At 39.7% G+C, this 27,186-nt stretch overlaps 1 long non-coding RNA gene across 5 annotated transcripts; it reads left to right on the forward strand.

The window, feature by feature from the left end:
- Positions 1–3,618: 3,618 nt before the first annotated feature.
- LOC135290629 (uncharacterized) lies at positions 3,619–26,892 on the forward strand. Of its 5 annotated transcripts, none has more exons than XR_010353390.1 (4): positions 3,619–3,723; positions 19,899–20,033; positions 24,083–24,194; positions 24,527–25,225. It is a non-coding gene; the product is annotated as an uncharacterized LOC135290629 (long non-coding RNA). The 5 variants fall into 5 exon arrangements; XR_010353392.1 differs by lacking the exon at positions 3,619–3,723 and adding an exon at positions 15,495–16,720; XR_010353389.1 differs by lacking the exon at positions 3,619–3,723 and adding an exon at positions 25,233–26,892 and having other exon boundaries at positions 15,499–20,033; positions 24,527–24,868.
- Positions 26,893–27,186: the final 294 nt, after the last annotated feature.

Genomic DNA, 27,186 nt, shown 5'->3' on the forward strand with positions numbered 1-27,186 from the left:
GCTGCTCTTTGTTTCTGGCTAGTGAGGACTGTATGATGTTTCTGTAGTTGCCTGACCAACCACACCCCTGACTTCAACCAGCCCAGTGAGCCCTGTTTCTTACCTGCCCAAGACACACAGTGGGTGACTTTTTAAAGAACTGTTTGCTTCAGTGGTTGTATCCTTGAGAAAAAATGCTACATGGATGTGAAAAAGTGGCACTACTATATGGTTAGCAAACCCAGAGACTGAAATTTAGGTTTTAGAGCTTTAACTTTCATCAGAAAAAGGCAGCAGGAACTATGTAAAGAATTTCAAGACCCACGATGTATACCAAAATAAAAGCTTCTGTCAGTGGATTTGTAGGTGCTTCTGAAAATAATGTGGTTTGGAAAATTAATTAAATTTAAATATTAGGTGGACATACATGCCCTTCAGTTTATTGACATTTCTTGAAGTCATGTTAGGTTTTCAGCATAAGAATTCAGTTATCCTTTTAGTATATTCATAGAATCATAGGATGTAAAGAGGTTGGATGGAGCTTAAACACCCTCTAGTCCAACTTCCTCTGCCCTGGGCAGTCATACCTCCCACTAGACCAGGCTGCTCAAGGCCTCATCCAGCCTGGCCTGGAACACTACCAGATTTGGGACATCCAGGACCTGGGCAAACCATTCAGGTGTCTCACCACCTCACAGTAAAGAATGTCTTCCTAATTTTTTCCCCTCTTTCAATTTCTTTTTTTTCTTTCCCATTTCATCTGCAGTTTTCAGTAGTCTGAAAGCTTTCAGGTTTTGACTAGATAGGGAAAAAGAGTCAGCAGAACAGAGCATAGTTTTAGTTTGGGATTTCATTTAGGATATATCTCAAAATTATTTGAAAAGTGATAAAGCTGTGCTGTCATGAGCTTCTGAAAAAAATTCAGGGAGGGAAAAAAAAAGCACTTCTTGTCAAATTCAGGGGCAAAAAAAGAAAGCACTCTTGGTCAACAGAAATATCGGAAAAACTATTAAAAAAATTAGCTGATGATCTTCAGCCTTGAGCTGCTCCAAGGGAAATGTAGGCTGGACATTAGGAAAAAATACTACAGAAAGAGTGATAAAGTACTGGAATTTTCTGCCCGTGGAAGTGGTGGAGTCACCATCTCTGGATGTGTTTAAAAAAAGATTGGATGTGGCACTCAGTGCCACGGTTTAGTTGAGGTGTTAGGGCATGGGTTGGACTTGATGATCTTGAAGGTCTCTTCCAATCTAGGGATTCTGTGAAATCTGTGATTCAAAGTGCTTTATAACACCTAACATATCACATATCATGTGAATCAATAAGCAGGTATGGCTCCAATTTTACTACATCACAGCACACATGGACAATAACAAGTGTAAAAGTAACACACATGGTATTTTACAAAACCAGGGAATCTGCACTTCTTGATATGTATCCATTCACTAAGCATAAACAAATCTCTGGGAAATTATATAACCAGCTTGATAACACATATCTTTCAGCCTTGTGTGGCTGTTGTTGCTTTTCCCTTCTAATAATTCAGTCTGGTTCAGTGGTTGTTTCCTCCATTTCAAAATATTTTGCCAAGGGACACTACAGTAGCAGCCTTGCATATACAACCAAGGTACTTCTAGACTGCCCCCCTAATGTTATTTTTAAAGTAAGCAATTTCTGTGTTTTTCACAAAGTTAGGCTCTATTAATCGTGACTGGAAGCAGAGGAAGCCTGCTTAACGCATGTGAATATTGTCTATGCCAAGAAAAACACCTGAGTAAGAGCTCCCACCACCAGAAATGAACTGAGTTGTAATGCATGGCACAGGCAGAAAGGGATTTCACATGTGCTGGGGGCTCTGTGTAAGCCTTACTTGGTTGTTGCAGCAAATTGGTGATGGACTGCTTTTGTAGCACATATTGCTTTCCTCTCTTGTCAAGAGGAAGGTGATTAAAACTGACATAATTTTGCAGCTGGTAAAAAAAATCTACAGTCAGTTTTGCAATGCAAAAAGCAGAGAACTAACGGCTATCTCAAGTCAGCAAACTTTCTCCTGGAACACAGTTGAGCCATCTCTTACAGAAGGCATTAAGGGAAAACAGTGCACATGTGCATAACTAAATATCCTCTTAGCTAGGCACCTGAAGATTTTATCTCACTAGCTGCTCTGTCAGTTTTGTGGGTTTACAATTGCCTTCTTTTAATTTCAAAAGAATGTTTCAAATTGCTGTGAGAACACTGCATAAAAGAACATGGCGCTATGCAATTAACAGAGCACAGAAGGAAATACTGAAAATTACTCTATACAAAGATTTTTGATAAGAGAACAAACCAGAACAGGAATAAAGAAAAATATATTTGCCTAATCACTGCTTTATAAAAAATGTATTGGATGTAAATGTAGCTAAATTTAGAAATTAGCACAATTTTTAATTAGCAGCATGCTTCTCTATGGTGCATGCCTATGCACTTTTTGGAACAAAAGTTCAGAGTCGACTATCTCATATGTAAATGCTATTTTAAAGGTCACATTTTAAATGTGCTTTTAGCTTTTCTGTATTGCAGCTTCTAGCATAAACCCAGATTGTGAAAAAAACCCTACCAGAGGGAAATCGTGAGGCCTCACCTTCCATGAGAAACAGGATACAACACAAATCCATTGCCTTGCTCTGCTACAACAATGCTCTCTACTTCTATTCCCAACCAACCCAACGGATGACTTTAAAAACTGTATCTAAGCTTCACTTCACTTTTAATGTTGTATTTTGCTGACACAAGGAATTAGGTCCAAAAGTTTGACTGTGTTTCCCAACTGTACTCTCAGGCTGGATAATCATCATTTTCTCTGTGTATACAAAAAAACCCCAAAACCCCACATTTAATTTAAAAAAATTTAAATTAAGATGTGGCTGTCTTACTACCCTAAGATGTGCAGGACGTATGAGGTGGTGTTGACACCTTGCGTATGGTACAATATCTTGCTGGTTGCTCTAAAATGAACAGAAAGCGGCAGAAGCTACCGAACACAACACCGAAAGGCTGGTGTTTGAGATGTATGGTTTTGAAATGGTAGACGTTGTACAGACGTCTCTGCGTCCAGATGCGTACACCGCCTATGTGAGCAGTCTGTAAGCCCACACCAGGAGATCAGCTCTCCCCTGTCGCCGGCTGCTGTCGCGACAGGGAGCAGCCGGGAGGCCCCAGCGCCCGCCGCGGGGCTTTTGCCCGGCGGGCGGTCCCGGGCGATCGGGGCAGGACAGCCCCGCGCGGGCTCCGCCGGGGCCTGCCGGCAGCTCCGGGGCCGAGGGGCGGGTCTGGGGCCGGGACCTGCGGGAGGACACGCTCCCGGCCAGCAGCCGGCTGCCACTCGGAGGCTGGCTCTCGGAGAAGGTGTTTCGGGCGCGGCTGCCCAGCGGAGCCCGCGGGTCCCGGCCAGCGCTCACGGAGCACAGCAGGAGCGCGGGGCAGACACGGCGCCCGCGGGCCCGGCCGCGCCGGGAGCAGGCCCCGGGGGGACGTGGAGGAGGGGAGCGGGGCAGGCCGCAGGCGGCGGCCGTCGGGGCTGGCCCCGGCCCAGCGTGCCCCCCCGCCCCGGCAGGCGAGGCGTGTCCCCCGCGGGCGAGGGCAGCGCTCGGGGCCGGCGGCGGCCGCTGCTGCGCGGCTGCGGCAGGTGTGCGGCGGTGGGGACGGGCACGGAGCGGGGACAGCCGAGCCGCAGCTCTCCCGGCTCTCCCGTCCCGGCTGCAGGTACGGACGGAGTCGCGCTGCGGAGCCGCGGCTGGCGGATGTGCTGGCGCAGGCGGACCCTGGTGGTCCCTGTGCGGGCCGGGGGCAGCGCGGAGCCCGAAGCCGTCGCGGGCGAGACCGCCCTCGCTTCCCGCGGCCGGAGGCGAGCCGCGGCAGGGAGTCCTCCCGTCGGGACGGGCTTGGTTTGGAGGAAGGCGAGCGCGGTGCCTCCGGAGGAGCGGCCGCCCCGGCCGAGCTCGGGCTGAAGGGACCCGAGCGCCCCTCGCCAGAGCTGTGGCCGCAGGCGGCGCGCGGGGAGGTTCGGGTCCGGCGGCAGGCCGTGCCTCGGAACCCGCGTCTCCGGCCGGGCGCAGGTACGTGCAGAGGGACGCGGATCAACCGGGCCCGCCGGCGTCCCCGGACTGGGGACGGGCTCTGCTCGCCGGCCAGAGAGTCGAAGTACTGGAAGTCACTTTCCTGTTAGAGCAGTAGTTGCGCTATCGCGAAGCAGGTATCGTGTTAGGTGGAATGTGTTTGAACAAATTTCTCTCACGCAAACAATGGGGAAAGGGACAAAGCCACAGGCAGACCCTGCCGTGGTGCTCAGATGTGGTGTAAGGTGAATGCTTTCACAGGGCACTACCACCGCGTTTTACAGCTGGCTATTGGTAAGGGGCACTGTTTGATTGCATAGCTAGTTATGTTTAGCCCTGTGCGGATCTCTGAAATATCTCTTCCTGCAGATACTGTCAAACATGCTGCTTTTTACTCGCACTATTTTACCTCCACAATATTTAACTGGATCCTTTCATTCCTATGATAGGAGTTGAGCCACAGTACAAAAGAATTTCTGAAGTTTGTGCTCTCACTGAGCAAAAACTTATAAACAATACAACATTTTAGATTTTTTACTTCTTTTTTTGGTTTCTGAGCTATTTTAGTAATTTGTTGGTGGTAGGAGTTTGTTTGGGGGGTTTTTTTGGGTTTTGGGGATTTTTTGTTGTTGGTTTGGGGGTGCTTTTTTGTTGTTGTTGGGTTTTGTTTTGGTGGGTTTTTTTTTTTTTTTTTTTGCAAGCTGGTAATTATTCTGTGCTAATGAGTTTTAGACATTTACGATAACGACCGCTATTGACACCTTTGTCTTTAATTCAGCAAAAAGGTGCCAGACACTGTGGACTTGCAGCCCACGGTTTGCTGGAATCTCTTGATTTTAATTTTCTGTATTTAGAAGGAACTTGTGAGCACAGTGAGGCTACACTGCAAGTCAAATTTCCCTTTGACACTGCTTCAGTTTGAACCCACTTAACTTAGTTTCTTCAGAAAACTATATATAGTAGAACTAAGACAAAAGTATTCACCTTGCACATATATTCAGAGACATATAGTTTGAGGAGGGGACTTTTTTCTAGATTATTTCAAGACAAAACTTTTACTATGAGATGTAAAATACCCTCTCAGCTAATCTATGAAAAGATTTGTGTAACTTTTAACACTGAGAAGAGTCTGAATCCATGTGTGGTAGGGTTAGTTAAAAACAGGAGAAAACGTCATCCTTCTATACCACCTGAGTAGCCCCAGTCTATGCTGAACAGACATAACCTTTATTTTATTCTTCAGTATTTGACATCTGGACAGTTGTTTGTAGCCATTAGTTTTTTAATGCTTCCTGCATCTGGTTTGGGGAGGAATAAAGAAAAGTCAGGCAGTTAGCCCAGTATAATTAGCTCAGTACATGATTGAATTCTCAGTGTAAATAAAACTTTTCTTTATACAGAATGAGTTTTAAACCTTTAAAATCAAGACGAGGTTTTTCCTATTGAGTGACACAAGGTAAATGTTGTTTTCAAGGTAGCAGACTACTCCTTGTAGCATAACAGTATGTAGGGAAAAAAATTCTCAAGTATCTTTGTAGCTGTAAAGGCTGATTACTGATGCATTAGCACTATGATTGACTTTGGACTTTGTGCAAGTAGTGGTGGTGGCAGCAGGTTTATGCCTTGTTTTGGATTTTGTATAGCAAACAGGCTGCTTTAAATATTTGTAGAACACTCTGCAGTTACAGGAGAGTTTCTGTCCTGGGAATAGAATTGGGATTTTTGCTTTGAGGTGATGTGTGTCATTGTATTGGGATGCTTGCAAAAGAACAAGCCAGTATTGTCCTTAGCTACAGGAGGAAGCCCATTCCCTGTTAGTTTTAAGTGATCCCTTATCTTGCAGTTTTTGTTTGATCAAGTTATTCCAAGAAATGAAGCAAACTGTCATCTTGACTTCCTAGAACTCTAAAATCTCAGATATGGGAATGAGATTTGTTCTACTATGTGCAGTTGTTTGGATTGTTTTTTATTTCTTAGTGCAAGAGTATTGCATGAAAGAGCTGTGAACAGAAGGAGAAAGCACAGGGCTGGAAAGAAGTAAAATTATAAGTAAAAAATAAATTCATGTCTAAATTTTAATAGTGGTCTTAGCTAGTGATCCTTCATGTTGTTTCCATTTATTTCAGCAACCCATGTGGTTTTTGTGTCTCCTCAGGAAACATGTGGTTAAGCAGTACTATTTCTCCTTAAAAATCAGTAGGAAGGACAGTTGTGTTCTGTCCAGAAAAAGAAGGCACAGCATTCCTTCACATGATATGAGCAGTAACGTGTCTAGAGGGTGGGAAGAATTACAGGATGGTCAGAATTGAGGAATTGAAGCAAGTTTTATTCTTGGTAGTTCAAAACCCACAGTAAAAGTAAAGTTACCTGAAGAATAATACCGGGGATTTGGTTGTTCTTTGAGGAGTTTGGGAGCAAAAGGGATAGGAATTTGCCTCTACAGTATAGGTGAATCTATAGTATAGGTGACTTTAATGTTTGGCTCAGCTCAGAATAGCTATGGCTGTCTCTTCTGTGCCTTGGTCTTCCGTCGCTTGTTGGTGATGCTGTGCAGTTGTCAGATGAACAGATGCTGTGAGAACTTTCCATCAGAGGGAAGGTTAGTGCTAGGAGGAATGTCTTTATGGGAATGAGCTATGACACGTTTGAGAATAGGCAGATGAATTAGTTCTTAAATTTGACATTTGTTTTTAAAGAGAGACCTGCTGAATGATAGCCTAGTACCGTCCTACTGTACAGTCTGTAGATCTTCCTTCTCTGGATTTCATCTTTTGCTGTCTGTTTTCAATGTCAGTAGATGTGTTGATACAAATTTTGCAATTATGTTATCCATTGTCTTTTGGAAGCAGTTACATCTTTCTCTTTTGACCAAAAAGAATTCAGTTTATAACATGTCCATTTTGTCTACTCATATACAGGCTTAGAATGCATGTCCATGGATCCAGGGCAGCAACAAAATGAGTCTGGCTCTGGCACCAGCATTGGTGTTTCTTAGCAAGGGCTTCTGGCCTTCACAAGTTGTACACTTTATTGTAAAATAAGTATCAACACATCTACTAAACTTGAAAGCAGACAGCAAAAGACAAAATCCAGAGAAGGAACATTTACTGACTATTTTTCACTTAGTAGAGTCCCATCTTCATTTTGTGAAATAATTATTCTCTCTCTCTTTTAAAAAATTTTAAAATTTTTTAAAAAATACCTTTCACCTTATTTATTTAATCATGTTTTGATTTTATTTAATTTTATCTATTGCAGACCAAAGACTATTTCTTAAATTTTTTTCTAAATGTGCCTTTAGTTCAAGTGTTTTGTATGATTTCTCTGTCTCATAACAAACTAATTAAATTTCACAAAACCTGCAAAACTTGGGTAAATAGTGGGGGTTAATGCAGTCAGATGCATGTTCTGGATCCTGGCTTAGTTGGACATCCTTTCCGTGGCTATTTCTGCAGCATAGCAGGGAGCTTCTCATCACACCTGTTTGTTCTGTCTTTGTGTATTTCATCCTGGCAATTAAGAAAACAAGGTGCTAGCAACTAGTAGGCATTTGTAAAAACTTTGAAAGAAGTCTGGTACCTGCTTTGCTTAGGAAATGTAGGCTTGAGAAGGAATTCAGTTTTCTTGGAGGTCTTTCAGCGAAATAACTCTTTTCATTTCGCCCATCCCTATTATTAATTCACATATCTCCTGTCACGTCTGCAATCAGCAGTGCTAAGTCTGTCCTTTCATGTACTACAATTACTGATTTCCCAGATCATAGTCTTTTGAATTGACAGTACAAGGTAGAAGATTTTAAAAACTTGTGAGAAGAAAACCTTTTGAGCATATAGTTAGTAAATGTTGTTAATACAAAATCAAATTTCTTTAAGAAAGTCAGTGAAATAAAAAAACTACATTTGTGTTTGGCAGTAAATAGTTCTCTGTTGAGATTTGATCTGGTAGGGTGCAATGCACCAGTCATTTCCACAGACTTGGTTAGCAGAATTAGCCCTGACATCGAGAGAAATTGAGCCAGTACTTCCTGCAGCAAAATACAAGAAGCAGTTGTCCTTATAAATAGTATTCACAAATTTTCAAGATTACCAGGAGATGCAAATCAGAGGCTAAAATATGTAAGATTTTTAAAACAGAGCAAATGAGCAGTGAACTGTTATGCTCTGAATGCATTTTAAAGCTACTTTAAAATTAGTGTGAAAAAGAAAAAAAAATCAAACTTATAAGGCTGGAATCCAATTTCGATATTTGTACTATTTTAAATATATACAAAATTATTTGCTACTAATAAGATGCATTTTTTTCCTTGAATGTGTGACTTTAACACAAAAGGTGTGTTTAGAAATCTGTTGACAGAGATCTTATGGTCACAAAATCTTGTTTTAATTAACTGTTACGGTTTAAGAGACGCAAAAACGATATTTCTTCCTTTTACTGTTTACATGTGCATAACCTGATTCAATACATTATAAAATGAATGAGAATTCTTCATTCCATTGCACTTTTTAATACAAAATCTATGCCTAAAATAACTCACATATAGGTTTCATGCTTTTATCTTAGAGTTTGAGAATTAAAATAATGGTAATTAATTTAATTATTAAAAAAACTCAAACAGACGAACCAAAACTGAACAAAGACTAAGTCAATATGTTTTCTGTAGACTTTCTCAAGTAGATCTTAAAAGAGATGGTAGTTTCATATAAGCAATATAACATAATGGGATTATTTTCAAAATCCACTTAGAGGTTAGCTTGACTGGCAGTAGCTGTGCAGATGTTCTCCAATCTCATGCTGTTTATGAGAAATCTTTCTTTTACTGTGTGCAACAAATAATGTAATTCTTTTTTTTGGCCAAATTAGTCATGCTCAGATATTAGAGGACACTTACTGAACATAAAAATCTTCGCGTGTTTATAAACAGGACAGGGAAAAAAATTACTTATCTTCCATAAGTTTTGTGTGCTACCCCTCCGAGACCAGTTCAGCAGGTCTTCTCCATGGTCCAAGGAATCCTCCATCAGAAGTGACCAGCCACTCTGAGTCTTCTGTATTGATGCCTTTTTTGTCCTTAGATGGGATTCAATATGTATCTACCAGCCACACCACTTGTGGACCCCAGAAACCTATTCTCTAGAGGCTGTTGGGTTTAACCAGTTGTACAGAGGGATGTGTTCTTTAACCTGTTCTGCATGAGGAAAAGTAATTACTGTCCAGGTAACTTTTATTGTTTATTCATGGTGAACCTTTCCTTTTCCTACAATTCTTCTTTAGAATTGCCAATCTACTGTATTTTAAAACTCCACATTAAAAAGACAGAAAATACAAGAAAGTGCAAAATTCTGTCAATTACTTCGGTGTCCATAGCATTTTATCACTGATGCACCTTAATTTCCTATAAGAAGTTGTATCTTTACTGGCAATGTAGGTCATAACATGAAGGGGAAGAAAGGCAGCACTGTAGTAGACCTTAGACAGCTTTCTATGCAGTGAACTGAAAATGTCTGAGCCCAAAACTGAAAGCCAAAATTTTTTGGTTTGGCCTGAAGCAGGATTAAGCCATACTTAAAAGTCAGAAATCCAGATCAAGCGTGGTTAATTTGCAAATTTCTTTCCAATAAAGATGTTCTTGACACAGTAGGGAGCTTTACTTAATCAGTGTTTCTTAGACCTACTTAGGAACATGCTGCTCACAGCAAGCTATTTTAAGAACATTTTAAGTTGCATGAACACACTTTCAAGACACCTGCCCCTGTAAGAAGTTACCCAGGAATAGTAATTAACACCTTGCTTTAAAGTTCAACAGAGAATTTCAGATAGATAGTGTCAGGAACAGTAAAATGAAACAGAAAATAGCACAGAATAGTTGATTTCATAAGTAGATACATTTTAATTTTTTTTTTCAAAATCATGAAGGAATAATGATGTGTTTTCAACTCTCCAACTCTTCCTTAAGACAGATATCTATACCAACTTTTTATTAATTTGTAACCAGGTGTAGCTGTAGAAGTCCTAACCTCTAACCTAGTAAATTGTAATTGTGTCAACAGTAACAGACAGCAGTTTGTGGGTAACACAAACATATTTCCTTAATGTTATGGCTAACATGAACTAATCATAGTGCAAATGTAAGGATGGATATTGTATCCCTCTCTGAGCACTCTGTTGCAGTAAACTTGCCTTATAACTTCTGAGCTTTCCTATGTTGAGAAATCAGTGTCTTGTTTCTACACTGAGTGAAAAAAATGGGCTGAATAATTTGGAGAACTGACAGCCTGTGGGCTGCAGGGAAATTTATACCTCATGTTGTTGTGATTTATTTTTCTAGACTTAGTGGTCGTTTGGTAGACTGAGGAGGAACAGCAGGTCAGTAACTAATGCCACTATATGCCTGCAAGTTCTTTGTATCTGCCTTACCCTGCAGTCCAAGTGAAATACACAGGATAGAAATTACAAAAGGCTTAAAGACTCTTAACAAATTACTGTTCTGCTTTTGGCTACATACATTCTTTGCTATTTACCATGACCTATTGATGAGAGAGAGGTTTGTTACATATTTGTTTAGACCCAGCTGCGCCCTTAGGTCATGGTATCGCAGTGCACTTAAATACAATTTTACACACCAAATCCGTTTTCCTTACCGTGTCTCATGACCATTCAGCATGTGTGTCCTACATCATCACTACGAAGTGAGGATCTCCTTTTAGGATAGCTATAGTAAAAAAAGTTATTTGTATGAACAGGACAGTGTGGGCAACACTTCTGTGTTGCTACAGCACATATGAATTTTTTGATTGTGCCTTGAGATCTACTTCTCTTAATCTGTTTGGACAAATAAAGGAAGTAAAGCCTAGGCTGCTTCTTTGCCAGTAGAGAACATACAAACTTTAGTTGGCTTACATTTTCACAAAGCAGCATTTTCCTTAGTTGTTCCATTTAAGAATGTTATCTGTCATTTATATCAAACTTTGTTCTAACTGAAGAATGATGATCTTATCGAACAGTGTGTTCAGGTGCTGTCCATTACTGTGGATGTAGGTACTGGCAGTATACAAGATACTCCTGAAAAAAAATATTGCATGCATCATTTTCATTATTAAAATGCTGTTAAAGTTATTCTTCCAGGGTTAAAGCTATACTTCCTATAAGCTTATAGAATGCCCTGTTCCTTTTTAAAGACTAAAGAACTTCCTATCATCACTGATGTCTGTTCTAGCAATTTAATATTTATTTTTTGCATTTGGCTACATACTAGCTAACTGACCTCATCAGTTGTCATTGGAGAAAGATAACTATTCAGAAGACCTGAATTACTTCATGATTCGTCTCTTTTTTCTTTTTTTCTTCTTTTTTATGGCAACCTATTATTTTTCATGGCATATTAATGCCTCATGGAGTGTGTTAGAAGGACAGAATTCATACAGGAGACTGGAAATGCTATTAACCTCATTGTGGTTTCATTCACATTCTGACTTCCAAACATAAGCATTAGCCTGCCCATGCTTCTACCAAAAAATCCCATTTACCCAGAAGACTGAATTGTCTGCTGCTAATTAATTTTGATTTTTGGAGTTTCTGCTTCCAGTAAGGATGAGGAGACATGAGAGATGTTCATGTTACAGCTATTTGGAATCCAAATACAGGATTGAGAAATCTCAGGATCCCATATTCCAAACTTCTTCCTAAATATTTTAATCTCAAAGTCAAGCAACATGTTTAATGTAATTGTGACAAGAAATTGTTGATTGTTGACAAGCATCTGTTTCAGATTTAGTGATGTCAGTCATTGTTGTGCTTGACATAAAAAGTTACTGGTTTGATTTTTTGAAAAATATGCTTAATTTCCTGCTTAGTCGCATGACTTGCTGTATTGGTATCTCATGCAAGTTTGGATTCAGTTTTGGATAACATATATGATGACTTTCTAGCTAATCAAAATTAAATATCTGAATGTGTAGTGTAACTTTTAACTTTTACAAATTGACATAATGAGAAGACTATTTAGATAAGTTGAAGAGTTAATTGAGGAAATGCATCTATCACTGAAGTTTAAAACCTGGAATCACAGGAATTTCTTTCATATATAAGAACTACAGGAGTATTGGTGGATCTGTAGCATGAGATATCTTGGCAAGTTTTATGTGTTGCAATCTGGTTTTATCTGATTCCACTTGAATTGGTTTTGTTTCCTTCTAACTCATAAGCAACAGGGTTTGAAGTTGTTATTCATGATGCAGACTTCACCACTGGAACATGCAAGTTGTATTGCTTAATTCAAGTGTTGATAAAATGTGTATTTTACTTATATCTGCATAAACATGAATGTAAGTGAATGAAATTAAACTGAAGCTACATTGTCTTTAAACAAACTCACAGGCCATAATTTTTTGAAAGTGAGTTGTTAGAATCAACCACCTGCATAGGAGTGACAGCTCTTCCATTATCAGGTGAAGTCAGGGGTATTAGAGGGTCAAGGTTGAGTGATGCATCATTAGATACTGAGACAAACCCATTCAATCACACACTTCAGTTCCTTGGCACGGGGGCCACCTTAAATATTGCTGAGTGTTCCAGAGACTTGGAATACAGCTACATCTGAGAAACTAGGCCCCCATAGGATTATTAATTCTGGGATCTTCCCAATAATCTTTAGTTTTGAAACCCCACTGTCTTTCAGCATCCAGAGAAAGACAGATAATGCATAAATCCTCAAAAGACATAGTCTGTCCTATATGTCTGTTATTCCCACAGCCATCTGCAAAGTTAGATTCTTTTAAAGGACAAAAATCCCAGTTTAAAGAAGATTAGTTCAGTGATTGAAGTAGTATCCAATTCAAAGATCAAAGGAACTCACAGGCTAATTTTATTCAAAGTAATTTTAAATTGTTTTTCAGCTTGAACCTAAACATCACCATTTGTTGAAGGCAGATGAGGATCAGGCATACGCTAGCTAACTTCAACTTGGAGATACAAAGATGCATAAAAATTTGCACAACCATTTGTAAAAAATAGTTTAAACACCAACACAAGACATGCCTAAAAGAAAATAAATAATAAATAAATAAATAAATAAATAAATATATATATATATATATATACATATACCTGATAATCTCAATTAAAAACCCACAGAAATTAAGGGGAATCTCTTGTGACAAGGGTGTGCCTTTTGAAGCCATGCAGGAAAATTTATGTGCATTAGGCTGTGGCATAATCTCATAGGTTTTAGAAACAAAGGAGGGAAGAAAATTTTTTTCTAATTTAACTAGAAGAAAACCCATGGAAAATATAGCATGGAAGAATCCTTCAGTTGAAGGAAGAGGACAGTTCTATTCAGTCACATGCAGTTAGAAAGAGTAATGATTTATGCTGTATACAGTGAATAAATATTTCTGGATTAATAATTTATGAAATTTTCCATGGTCAAATAATTTGGTGTGAGGGAGGAATACATGTAAGCTTTTATAAAATAAATATGACAAGGTTTTCCTCAATGAGTATTTCAAGCAGCTGTATGTTTTTCTATTTCCAGCTGCTGTTTCTCTATTGTTGATACATTCGCAGCTGAAAATTTGCATGGGAAGATTTGCCTGCTCATTCCTTCCATCTTCTTCCTGGTGCAGAATGCTTTCAGATTTTCAGAAATCTACCAAATGTTCTTTGGGAACCCAGTCTGTAGGAGACTTGTCATGTCTTTGGCCTTAGTCTCCCTACAACTTGGACCTCCTCCTGGTTGTTCACCATTCTTGCAGGATTAAGAGTGTTACTCCTCAGCAGAGTTGTGTGTGTATATGTTGGGTTGGTCTCCTTGAAGTGAAGTATTTATTTCCTTTAAAAATGTGCTTATTCTGCATTTAATGGGAGAAAATCCTTTAGCCAGTGCAATAAATGAAAATTAATTAAAATGCAATTAAGTCAATTTATGACAGACTCTTATCTTTAAAAAATTCAGGCTATTATTCAGAGGAAATTAGGCATAGTCTCTCTATAATTAGTGAAAAAAGTATATTGAAATGGATCTTGCGTGTCAGAGGCTGCCAAAATACTTGGTTTAAAAACAAAGATCCTTGAGGGAATGTCCCAAACTCCCAGTTTTATGAAGCTTCAGAATTTGTCTGTAGATCTTTGCATTACCAGGTCGGCATAATTACAGGGATTAAACTATGCCCGTAAGGCTGCCTGTTTTCTCCTGGTGCTTTTTTCCCTCACACATACTCTGCTCCTGCTAATGCCAATGCAGCTTCTGGTTCTGATAGTGGGAGTCCTATAATACAAGAAGCTCCGGGCAGCTGCCAGTGCTTTGAATACCGGTTGTCTAAACCTGCTCCGAGCAGGTCTATACACAGTAACCATGTAATGCTGGGGTTTGGAAGATAACTTTGCATTCTCTACTGCAAGGTTCATCCCAGTGAATCAGTATCAACAATCATTATTTCTCCTTTAATTTCTTCACTCCCAAAAGGTTAACCCCCATTGTCCATGTGCAGTTTTCCCTTTGTTTCAAGATTCTTTTAAGGCTACCACTTTGCTTCAGTGAAGTGCTGATTCTGTGTCCAATTCAAGGATTTTTCTTAGACTCACAGAATCGTAGAATGGATTGGGTTGGAAGGGACCGTAAAGATCATCTAGTACCAGCCCCTCTGTCATAGGCAGGGACACCTTCCACTAGACCAGGTTGCTCAGAGCTCCATCCAACCTAGCACTGAACACTTCCAGGGATGGGGCAGACACAGCTTCTCTGGGCAACCTGTGCCAGTGCCTTACTGCTCTCACAGTGAAGAATTTCTATGGGATAGCTAATCTGAACCTTCCCCCTTTCAACTTAAACCCATTACCCCTTGCCCAATCACTACATATCCTTGTCAAAAGTCCCTCTCCAGCACTTTTCAGGTGCTGGAAGGCTGCTATAAGGTATCCTCAGAACAGCATTCTCTCCAAGCTGAACAACCCAAACTCTCTCAGCCTGTTTTATAGGAGAGGTGCTCCAGCCCTTTGATGTTTCTGCCACTCCACTGGACTCTCTCCAGCAGGTCCACATAATTTTTATGTTGGGGGTCCCAGAATGGGACACAGTAATCCTGGTGGGCTCTCACCAGAGCAAAGTAGAGCGGTAGAATCCCCTCCCTCCCCTGCTGTCCATACTGCTTTTGATGCAGCCTAAGACATTCTTGTGCTTCTGAGCTGTCAGTGCACATTGACAGCTTCTTGTATGCCAACATCCCCAAGTGCCCCATTCCAGGGCTGCTCTCATTCTGTTCTCTCCCCAGCCTGTACTTATGCTGGGGATTGCCCTGCCTCAGGTACAGGATCTTGCACTTGGCCTTTTTGACCTTCATGGGGTGTGCACACCCCCACGTCTCCAGCCTGTCCAGGCCCCTCTGGATGGCATCCCTTCTCTGCAGCACGTTGGCTGCCCCACACAGCATGGTGTCTGTGGCAAACTTTCTGAGGGTTTGGTCCCACTGTCCTTGATCCCACTGTCCTTGTCAGTGACAAATCTTGAGCAGCATCACTGCCAGTACTGACCCTTGAGGGACAGCAATTGGCACTGGTCTCCATTTGGACATTGAACACAACTCTTCTAAGTGCAACCATCCAGTTTCTTGTAGACTGAGAGGCATTAATCCATGCCTCTCCAACTTAGGGACTAAAATGCCATGTGTGGCAGTGTCAAATGCTTTGAATAAGTTCAGGCAGGTAATGTTGGTTGCCCTTCCCTTGTCCACCACTGCTGTAATCTCACTATAGAAGGCCACCAAATTTGTCAGTCACAGTTTGTCTTTAATGAAGCCATGTTGTTTGTTATTAATCCCCTCTATTTTTCACTCCCTTTGCAAAATTTCCAGGAGAATCTATTCCATGATCTTGCCAGACACAGAGGTGAGGCTGACTAGCTTGCAGTTCACCAGGCCTTCCTTTTTTCTCCTCTTTTAAAAATGGGGATCATGTTTTTTGGTTTAATGGGAATTTCTTTAGATTGTCGCAACTTCTCTCATTGGATGCATAGTTGGCCTTTCATCTGCCAGTTCCCTTGAGTGCATCTCATCATGTCCCATGTACCTGTGCACCTTGAGTTTCCTTAGATGGTCTCAAACCAGATCCTCTCCACGGAGATTGGTTCTTCATTCTCCCCAGTCCCTGCCTTTACCTTCTGCAGCTTGGCTGGAGCACTTCCTGGTGAAGACTGAGGCAGAAGAGTAATTGAGTACCTCAGCTTTCTCTGTGTTCTGGGTAGTCAGGTCTTCTGTTCCTATCTGAAGAGGATCCATATTTGCCTTAGTCTTCCTTTCATCACTAAGGTACCTATAGAAGATTTTCTTGTTGTATCAGGGATTTAGTTTTTATAGAATCATACAATCTGTCTGCCCAGGCAATCTCTTTGTATTCCTCAGAGTCCGTCTCTCCTTCTTTCTGTGCTCTTTAGGCTCTCTTTTTGCGTTTGAGTTTGTCTAGGTGCTCTTTGTTCATCCATACAGGCTTCCTGGCAATTTTGTCTGACATGATCTTTGTTGGGATCACTCCTGAGTCTGGAGGAGGTGAATCTTGAATATTAACAAGCTTTCTCTCTTTCCTCCAGGATTTTATGCCATGGTGCCCTACCAAACAGATCCTTCAAGAGAGCAAGATCTGCTTTCCCAAAGTTGAGGGTAATGAGTTTCTCCTGCCCCTTCCTTGTGGCCTAAGGATCTTGAAGTTCACCACTTCATCATCACTGCAGCCAAGGCTGTCCTGGAGCTTCCCATTCTACACCAGTCATTCCTTGTTGGTGAGAACAAGGTCCAGGATAGCACCTTTCCCTGATGGTTATTCTGCAGCCAGGCCTCTGTAATCCTTCTTGATACTCCTCAGTCTTCTCCTGGCTGTGTCACTGCTGCTGTATCATGTGGAACAGCAGCAGTGTGTAATAGTCAGTGGACTGTGCAAGGCTCAGCAGCCTATCAGTGACGTCTCTCCTACGACTGCCCTGTAAGAGCACCTCTCTAGAGAGTGTGTCAGGTCTCTCAGTACCTCTGAACCTCTCAGAAGTCACCTACTGCTGTCACCCCTTGCCTTTTCTTAGTTGTGCTGGCTGTGATGTGGGACCAGATGGGGCTGCCTTACTGCTTGTTATATGGGGAGCAGATGGGGCTGCCTTACTCAGGCCTGGTGCTGCTCCTGATCTGGCAGGTCTTTCTTCTCAGTCTGCAGGGTGTTGAAGTGGTTCTGCAAGGGCATCTCAGGCTTGGGGAATTCTCTTCTTTCTGTGGGTCCCTGCTGTTGCAAGCTTCCATTCTCCTGTGTTATCACCCCCCTTCCTTCTGTGTGTATTGCATCCTCTTTCTTCCCTGCTCCCCTGTTGCAGCATGTTTGAAAATTGTGAAGAGTAGTCTTAGAGTAGGGGGATGCTGAGTAGAGGCTTTAATGCATCAGATAAATAAGCCTGTACTCTGCTTTCTTTCTCTCCTTTCATATTTTGACTTGGCTGTACTGAAGATAAGTTGTGTTCTGCTACTGAACTTTTTAACAGGGAGAACAGATGAAGTTGGCAAGTTATTTAGAAAAATGCTCTATCCCACCTCTGGTTTTATCAATTATTATTACATGCTTTTCCTTTGTCAGAAAATGGTTCTTTCAACACTTTTATGTTTGGTGGCATTTGATGTATTGCCAGGTACTTAACCTGTTGGTTTTTTAGATCATAGGGTCTGTGGAAAAATCTACAAAATATTAAAAAAAAAAGATATTATTTTTTCTCTCTTTCAGCTTACTTTTTTCTTTCACAGTAAACTTAGTGTAAAATGAGATGTGACATCGAAGGTACTTTATCGGCAGATTGTCAGAATCTTGTGCTGCAAGTTTCTCATGTTAGTTCTGCAAGCTCTACACATCTCTGCTTTCAGTTTCAATGGTGGATTTGTCAAATGGGATATTAACTTCCAGCAGCAGCCTGTTACTGCTGCAAAGCATAGTCTTGCCTGTGTTTGAATTGATTAGATTTTGGGTCATCACAGCATGCCAAGTCCAGGCTCTTTGGGTTAGTGACACAACCAGGATATGAAGCTTTGAAGTAATGCCTCCCTTGGCATAAGTCCAGAATAAGCTGCATTTCATACACTGCCCTCCAAAAAAACAGGCTTTGTTAGGGCAGAAGTGATTGTGTGAGGCATCAGATTGGCAGGTCAGAGAGCATCGACATTAACACACCCTGATCTTGTCTGCTGACACAGCTGTTTAGTTTAAATCTTGTTTATTTTATGTCATGTCAGAGTATAAAAACCCTCTACTGATGTGAGTACACAGGCACGCAAACATTCTGTAGAATATGATCCCAAATATAAGCAGTTTTCAGTTCAGAAAAAAAGTATTGGAAAAGTTGTTATTTTAAGAAAATTCAGAGATTATTGCAAAAGTTTTGAAATAACTACACTGACTCATAAGAGATCTGTAAGATAGTGGGAAAGTTATATATGACCATACGAGCTTCATAAGATTTATAAACTAAATTCTAAAGGCAGAAAGAAAGGTTTAGCAAATACAAAACAGGAAAGTAAATATTTTTTTTTTGTACATCCATGAATTTTTATGAAATAAGCATTTGAAACTTGCAATTTACTTTCCATTTTGAAGAATTTACACTTTTTCCCTACCTGAGATGCGTAAATCGAATAGAATTCACTGATAATATTCTCAATGTAGATTTAAGAACTTTTCCTTAAATATAATTCCAAAGGGAGTCTTTGAAATGTAGTGTCATTCATGTGTCTTCAACGTGGCAGTTTTCTTAGATGAGAAGAATTGGTGGAAAACAGGCTTTCATTTGTGTGAGATAACTCACATGCTAGTTGTAATGTTAATTAAAGATACATGTGTTTGCAAGGACAACAAAAGATGCTCTCTTGTGGTATTTTGAAATGTGATGAAGTGCTTGGCTTCAGAATGTGTTCTATTCTGTTTATGTAATATGGAAAAAAATGTTCTTTTCTATCTTCAGTACCTTTTTTGGAGGATTCTTCGTTGTGTATTTTGTAGTGGCTTGATCATTGATAGCAAGGTAAAACACCTGAAGGAGGCTTCATTGTGCAACCTCAGCTTTGAAAGATTTTACTGAACCCCAGCTTCTTCGAAGATTACCTGCAAAATATTGAAATACCAGGTTGTCTGGTGACAATGAATGCACTTACGTTAAGTAACAAATGCAAACAACGTTTCCTTTGCTTTTCTTCTCATTCTTAAAAATCTGGAGGAAAAAACCCCAAACTAACAAAACTCCACAATGTTGATATGAACTCAAGGTGTCAGGTTTGAATACAGAGTTTGGAAATTAAAATTAAAGGTCCATTTGGCAGCTGCAGCTGACAACGTCATTTGTTCAGTAAAGCACGTTTGGTGTTGTGAATGACTGACCTAGTAAATATGTCCCAGATGGTTATCAGCTCTCTTTACACTTATTAGACTCTTACATTTCACTCCTGCCATTCTGGCTGCTTTATAAAACCATGTACATGGTTGGAGAAATAAATTAAAATATCTCTCCTAGTTTGTTTAAAATAAGTGAAAAGAAAACACCAAACAACCATAAAACAGTCAAAGTGTGCACTGTGGGCAAGGTGAATTGGAGGAGTCTGTCTCCAGTTTTGTAATGACTACCACTTTCCTCCTGAAAATCTGTCTCCTTGGCAAATCCACTGTCCCCAAAAATACTGTCTGCAAATGTTTGTGTGAATGGAAATAGATTACAAGAAGGTGGCAGTGTGATTTCTAAGTATGAAAGAAGCTGCTAATGTATTTTGTAACAGCAAATGTGTGTGTTTAAATCTCTTCCTTTGTAATCACTTCTTTGTTTAGGTGAATGTGGGAAAAAAAGAGAAACCAAACAAAATGAGTTTAAAATTAAGTCACTTGAGAATATGATTCCACTGCAGTGTATAAGATACAGCTCCAGATCATCCACACTCTCTCATGGATTTTATTGATGCTTTGGTAAGAAATGTCCTGAATACGTTACTGCTTTGTGACAAATAGTTAAGAAACACTGTCTCTGCTCTGCAGCTGTTATAGACACAAAACTACAAACTTGGCTTTTGTCAGAGTTTTTTTTAGATCTCATAGCCTAAGGGGTAGAAATCCACTTACATTACTGTACACTGTATGGTGAGACTGATATCAAAATGTTTTACATAACAGTGTGAAGCTTTTACATAAATTTTGGGTTTCTATTTTAGATCAAACAAATCACACTTAAAGATTGTACAATTCCCACAGACACCTTTCCAAGAAGTTCCTTTATGCAGAGCTGGAGAGGAGGCAAGATGTTGGCATAGCTGTTGACCTAAAAACCTGCTATGCCAACATATTGCCATCTTTCCTGTCTGTTTGCGGCAGAGGGAAGTTATACATTGTAATGGGCATTTGGAACAGCTTTAGTCTTTATAGATAACTTGTCATTTTTCTGGCCCTGCTTTTGAGTCAATGAGACAAGTGTTTAGTAGTTACCTAACAACCAAAGGAGGGACAGAACTTGACTTGGATTTTTTTATTACTCAAATGGCAAACAGCTTAATGTGCTCTGAAAAAGTTAGTGTGGAGATGCAGAAAGAAAGGGGCTTGAGTGGCCATCGGGGGACTGGACAAGGATTGAGTGTTTTTTCTGTCTGACTTCTACACATTTGCAGGGAGGTCATGAGTTGTCTGCATATGAGTATTTCTGTTTACATAATTTTTTCCTTGTCTGATTGTATTCTCCATCCCTGTGTACTTTTTGTGTTTGTACTTTCTGTTAAGAGCCATCTAGTAAAAGGTGTTGGGCAATGAGAATACAGTGGTATTCATAATACATTGGTAGTTATAAAATGAATACACATCCGTTAATGAAATGTAGCTGCATGTCATTGATCTATTTTCAATACTAATTACAAAAAATAAAACAGTAAAACTTGATCTACAAGGTCACATAATTACTGAATGGAGAATGCCATGAAAAATATAAATTCTATGTAGCAATTCCATCATCGTGTACTTATTCTATGTAAGGTGTTACCTCACAAAAAATAGAATTTTGCTTTGAGAATCTAAAATTAGAGGCTGGATCATGAGTGGCAGTGCTACTTAGAAAAAACATAATGAAAGAGAACTTGATTCCACATTGCGTACACAAAATTCTAAAGTACGCATGAGTTCTAACTCATTCGTGTCACTGAAGTACTGCATTTGATTTGTATATTAAAAAAAAAAAAAAAAGTTAATTTTGATTAGGCTATGTCATTGCCAAACCTAACTTTGGGTTACTCTCTGCACTCAAATGTTCTTACTATTTTCAGCTATTTAATATTCAGTTTTTATAGCCTCTACACTTAAGCCATGTATGTATCTGTAGTGACAAATCTTTCAAGGGATGCCTAAACTTTTATTAATATATATATATATGCTTATTGTATATAACACATTTTAGTCTTTTAATGCACTCATGATGACAAACATGGAGTAGCACACCAAATATAGTTGTAGAAAATTCCATCATTCTAGCAAACATAGAGAATTCTCCTCTCCTGATCAATGTTGAAATTAATTTGATATTTAAATAACAAGGTCTGAAGGCTAAAACACATCACCTTTGTTCTAAAAGCAGGATAGAGACAGAAATGAAAATTCAGCTCCCCTATTGTGCCAAATCAATCACAGATCCACAGAGCAGCTGTCATCTTTCTTGTGGCCAGTTGACTTCTTGCTCTCAAACAAGTAGCGTCCCCTCATTTGAACACCCAGCCTGTGATACTGAACCTCGTGCTACTGTTCTAATAAGCAAAATAAATATTACTTGGTTTTCTGAAAGGAAAATAAAGGTGAGAAGATACTTAACCTGTTAAAATGAATTAAGGAAAAATGGAGGCAGGGATTTGATATTGGAAAACAATTATTATGGTCTGGTCCTTGTGGAGAGATATTAATGTTTGGCTTAATAAACAAGTTTTAAGTAAGAATAAGGCACTTAGAGTTACAGCACAGTGTGGTATAGTATGTTGTTTGCCTTGAATTTACTTTGGCATGAGTAGCTGAATTTTCTGGAGTTGTACACCAATAGTTGCAAACTTTCATCTAGAGATATTTCTGGCTGGAATAATTTTCTTAGTAATTTTCCTACTAGCATATACAGTGAAAATAATGTTGATTACAAACCTGTGTTTTAGTTATTGCCTAACAGTCCTTACTTTAAACCAAGGGTTTCTGAATTTCCCATTCTCTACCAATTAAACTAGTTCATCAGAAGCACAAACAGAAGATGGGAGGCTGCAGTCCTCAGCAGAAGCTGAGTCTCAACAAGATAAGAACAGTTACTGGCCTGTCTGTGGGGTCGTGGGAAAACAATCCTATAAACTGTTAGGAGGCCCCAGACCAAAAGTTGCCATTGAACCAAAAGGCAGGTGCAGGGCACGTAAGAACAGATGCATAAATTCTGAGGCAGTTAAAGCCCATGGGTCTTGGTACGCGGTCCCTTAATAGATTAACCGGGCTCTAGCTGTCCTATTGGTGTACCATTCAATTTTGTGGTTATTTTTGCCTGCAGCTGCATGACAGAAACTCTGCTGTGAGGAACCTAGAGTGGAGAAATTTCTTTTTTAACATTTCCATTACACAGGGCAATTTTTAGTAGTACACATGTAGACCCTAAACAGTACTGGGCCTTATGCTCGACAAACTACACAGCATAAGCATATTCTATGATAAGACAGAAGTTATGGCAAAATCTTACTATTTCTGTAGGAAACAACTGTGCTTTAGGAACAATATGTCTGTGATACTCTAGATACTCTAGACTGTCTACTACATCATAGGAAACATACTCAATAGGTGTACTTCAAATAAGTGTAACTGATTTACTTGTTTTGTGCATATAAACTTTAAATTTATGTTAAAGGTGATCTCATATGTTGAGAAGAATGATAAATAGTGCAGAAAAGAGCTGAAGAAGAACAAGGAAAATTATCCATATCTTTCTTGCCAAATACAAGACTGGGCAGAATTATAAGGAAAGGGAAGGCAAGGGCCTGGGGTGAGATTCTGACCTTGCTGGTGTCAGCATAGCTATTGTTCCATCTTTGTTTAGTATGAGGATACAGACATGGAATTGAGTTCATTGTTAGCAAAGTCTGGTTTAGAACATCTTCTATGAACCTCAATCCTTAACAATGCTCAGTTGTTGTGCTTCACTTACCATCCTAACACTAGCACTTACATACTCTGTCCTGATTTGTGACAGAAGTTATGTCTACAGGAGTAGAGGGAATTTGGAAGCCTCTTTGTGTTGATAAAAAAAGAAGAGAATTAGTCCAGGAGGGAGCTGGGCAATGAAATATGTAAGTACTCTGCCAGGCAGCCCAGTGGATGTTCTTCATTACTCATCAGCATTCAACACCAGTTGACCAACTTTGCTCCTGTGACCATGGAAATGTACTGTGAATATAACACATGTCCAAAATAAGAAAATGCTATGAACTAGAGAGGGGGAAGGCAGGAGAGCCAAAGGTAACTGAAAACTAGTAACACAAAGTATCTTCTTGTAAAAGAGGAAGCAAAGACACTTGAATTTTCCAGTGATTCCATTATCCTCTACTCTGCATCTGGTACTTAGAATCTCTATCTGATTTCATGTGACTACATGTTCTGTATAGCACTGACTTTACTCTGCCCTGCTACCTGATAATTGCTAACACAACTGAGACATGCAGTTAGGCAAGAAAAAGCACAGAACAAAGGTTTCTCTTGTTTCATATTTTTTTGATCATAGCAGAAGTCAAAACAAACTGCTTGTTTCAGTGTGTTGACTAGTCTGGAGAGTAGCAGTGAGGACTCTTCTGGAAGACAAAGGCCTATCCTCATCCAGACCAACTGCAAAACATCTTTTCAAAAGGGAGATTGTAACTGTTCACTCACAGTGCATAAGTCAAAACAAGAAGTAGTTCTCAGATGATGCGCACTATTGGAAGCTGTTTGTCAACAGCACTGTTTACTTCTTACTTTGGAATTTTTTTCAGTAAATGACAAAGACTTTGCTGATCTGCCATAAAGAATGAAATTTAAAGGATGGAACACAAAAAGGCAAAGCTACATCTCAAAAAAATCAGTTGGAATCTAGGTTGACCGCTGGTACGTATTCCTTAAAATATTCTCTTTCATAATCAGGTAATTTCTTAGATTATTTTCCCAGAGTATGCTCAAGCTACTACTTGATGAATACTCAATTTTTGATAGCTCCATTGACAAATGTCCCTGGAATTAAGTATTTTGGATGTACTTAGATGCAGTTTAGTTCATAGTGTCTGACAACTCTGTAGATAATTTCTTCAGTAATTCAGAGGTAAATTGCATTATTTTTGTTAGCTGGTTTCTACCATATTAAATCATTATTAAGATGAGGTATGTATTTAAGTTGTGGGAGCTCACTTTTTGTATTCACTGCTGCATTTTTATTCTTTCAGAGCTAAAAAGTTTTCCAGTGCTGAAACACATGGCTGACTGCAGAGTAAGAAAAAGGAAAAGGAACATAATTGAGTAGGAAATGGGATGAAACTCTATACTTACTGCCATTCCAAGGAGAAAAAGTTAGGCTTACTTAAGAAAGATGATACAAAGTTAATAATGGTACTAAAAGAGTAGGTCTGCTTGTTCAAGAACAAGAAGGGACTGATAAAAGTTGGCATGTACAAAAGGAAAAGTATTGCGAAGCTCTTTCCTCCTTTTCCATCACATGATGAAACTTGCTTACATCTTCTGCTGACCTGTGTGCATACAGGGAGATTTATTGGTTGATTCATAGATAGGTAAGTGTATGTGCCCACAGTAGCAATTCTGAAATACAATGTTAAGAATCTACTAAGGTATTTTAAAATTAACACAGCACCATGCCATTTTTTGATTATTTTTCCCACATCAACATTAGTCTCTCCTGAACCACAATAAACACCAAAAAAGCACACAAGTGTGAATAAGTGTCTTTCTTACACAGCACAAACCCCACCACCCCAAACCAAAACTACAGTTTCTCTGAATAAATTCCATGTTTCTTAAACCCTGTCTTACAGTTAGAAAACTGGTTAATAAATTCACAACACTCATAAGATACTGTAAATCAAAGCATAGGAGATTTCTCATATCTGTCTTCAAATGTCTCTTGTTCTTCTCCAGGTGTGTATCTGAGCTAATTTTAACTCACGTGGTACCTCCTCAGGCAATATACCAGATTTGCTCAGGTAACCGTTAGCTGAATGGTCAAATTGGGCTCCTGGCTACTCATTTATGTGGGTATCCCAATTCCAGGCACAATATATATAATCCAGCAAACTGATGTGATAATTCCTCTACCAACTGCTAAACTGTTTTCCAGAAATATCCCAAGGAACACTGCACACTCCTCTGCTTCCATCTTCTGCTGAATTTATAGAACATGGTCTAAGAACTAATCTGTGTATCTATTTAACAGTGTTTGGATGAGCATATTCTCATAATGGAACCATAAACAAGTCAAAATTGACTGAAAAAGCCCATCCAGAATCTGGGTAGCTTGAAAAGTCTCCAGAGCAGCATGCCTTCTGAGCCCAGGGGTAACCTTGCTAAACCCTCACGTGGGAGAGCTAGACAGTTGCTTTATTGAAGTGCCCAGACCTGCTGAAATGATGGCAGAGATGTATCACGAGGCACGAGGTCACATTCCTTTTTAATACTACCTTCTTTGACTTCAGGAAGAGTCAAAGGATGGATGAAGAAGGATGCAAACAATAAATACATGTAACTTCAATACTGTTAAGGAAGTTTACTTGAATAATTGTGATTTCATGCATACTGGTGACATCATGTCTTTTCAGTACACGACATATGGGTCTTCAGGGCAGAAGACTTCCCTCTCTCTTTTCCGTTCTAGAACCAGGGAAAAAAAGTTATTTCCTAAGGGAAAGTTCTGCACGGTAACCAGCACCCTCTTGTGTTCACGGCGAGCAGAGGCCAAACCCCTTGCCAAGTAACTCCAGATCACTCCGGAGCTTCGTCCTGGAGCACCTTCCACAGCCTCAAGCCTGACATAACAGCAGGAGCCTGAAGTCTTATACATGTTTCTCCAATAGCTGCTGGCTATTGCCCAGACAGGAAAGCAGTAATTAGCACGGCTTTATATGCCTTAATTTTCTCAAACATCATCAGAAATATTCTGATAACAAATAATCTGAACAACTTCTGCCCCAAGACTTTCTTTTGAGCTACCACGAGGTTCAAAGAAGCTTTCCAAGAAGCTTGAGTGTTTCTCAAAATAGAGTTTACACAATGTCTTCAACAGAAGCTGGGAAGTTTTCTATGGCTCTTCAGATCTTTACTCAGCTTTACTTGGTTAAGGATATATGAGATATAAATAGTCCTGTAAATAGAGTAATATCAATGAAATGGCATAAGTAAATCCAAATCAGAACAAATACGCAGTTTGGCTAGGGTAAAGTACTGGTATCTAAATAAAAGGACAACTGATGCTACCACCATCAGTTGGTGGATCAGTTGGATCAGTTCTTCAGCCACTAAACTGTCCCTGAAGTGTGTTCTTGTTTATGGTATTTTCCTGTTTGGATTACTTTGTACAGAAATTCAGAATTGCACATAGCTTGCATACAGTTCTCTTAATAGCTGCAGAGCTTAATACATACAGGTAGTGTGTCATAGCTCTGAATCCATGTGCCCACCTTCCAGAGGAAGTCAAAATCCATTAATTCCTCACCTTATTAACCTATAAAGTAAACTGGATAGCAGCCACAGTAGCCCTAATTGTAGGACCCATGTTTAGACAAGGGCCTGCAAATAGGAGAAATATAGCCATGACCATGTGCCACCCAAACCAGGGTTAGCTAAACCACATAGTGACTTAATGAGATTTCTATATCCAGCACACACACACACACACACACACACACACACACACCAAAAAAAAAAAAAAAAAAAAAAAAAAAAAAAAAAAAAAGTTACTCAATAACCATTTTCCTCTTTTTCACCCTTTTTCTCTCAATGTCCTTGGGTCCCACACTTGGGCACCAAAATCTGTCTCAGTTTGAAAGACAGGTGTCTGCTAGGGAAGGCAGGAGCCTCCCTTGGAATGGAGGATGTA

This window comes from Passer domesticus, chromosome Z (genome assembly GCF_036417665.1).
Source record: "Passer domesticus isolate bPasDom1 chromosome Z, bPasDom1.hap1, whole genome shotgun sequence".
Classification (NCBI taxonomy): Eukaryota; Metazoa; Chordata; class Aves; order Passeriformes; family Passeridae; genus Passer; species Passer domesticus.